The sequence below is a fragment of the Cicer arietinum genome, chromosome 6, assembly GCF_000331145.2.
Source record: "Cicer arietinum cultivar CDC Frontier isolate Library 1 chromosome 6, Cicar.CDCFrontier_v2.0, whole genome shotgun sequence".
NCBI classification, from domain to species: Eukaryota; Viridiplantae; Streptophyta; class Magnoliopsida; order Fabales; family Fabaceae; genus Cicer; species Cicer arietinum.
The window spans coordinates 65,188,144-65,189,144 of NC_021165.2; positions in this window are offsets into that span (position 1 = coordinate 65,188,144).

A 1,001-nucleotide genomic window follows, 5' to 3' on the forward strand; every position below is an offset into this window, starting at 1 on the left:
TAATAACTATACAATTTTTTTTAAATGGTTAAAAAGATGTGACATCTTTTTAATCTCTGAGCGGTGATAACACAAGTAGTACAACTTGATAGTTCTAAAATTCTCTTTATTTTATTTTATTTTATTCTATTTATTTATTCATTCATTTATTTATTTTAATGAACTAATCTAAAAATCGACCTATTTATTAGATGTAACTCTTTTTTTATCTCTGAGTTGTTAAAACACAAGTTGTACTACTTGGTAGTTTTGAAACTCAATTTAAAAATCAAGAATAATAAAAAATTAGAGGATCAAATTAGATGTGACATCTTCTTTATTCCTTGAGTTTTAGGACACGAGTTGTACAACTTGATCGTCTTAAAACTCGTATTTTAAAGTATTTATTTTAAATCAAACTCTTTTATTTTTCTATTTTGTCAAAATATTTTTTTATCACAAAACAAATTTTCTTTAAAACACACTCAACACATCTGTTTTGTTTTTTAATCAAGAACTACGTAGCTTTGATTTCTCCATCGCACCGGGAGATACGTAGGAGCAAGATCACATTCTTGTCAAGCACATAAATAAAAATTTATTTTTTTCCTTTATTTGTTAAGTACATATTTATTTCAAAATCGTATTTTAAATATAGTAATAATTTTTATTCATATTTAATAATAAAGAAAAATAAATATACTTACGTTAAAATTAATTTTACACAATTAATTATAGGTAACCGTTGTTTTAACGGGTGTCGTAGGGTGCTAATACCTTCCCTACGCATAATCGACTCCCGAATTCAAAATTTGGTTTCAAAGACCACATTTTTTTATTTTTACTATTTTAAGGGTTTCCCAATATTTTCCCTATTTTAAAATAAATTTTGGTGGCGAACTCCATTGAATTCGAGAAATACTCGAAATTTTAGGCCGCGACAATCACAATAATATATAACTTTAAAAAAGATAAAAATGTACTTTTGTTCTCCCAAAATTCACAATAGTACAATTTTAGCA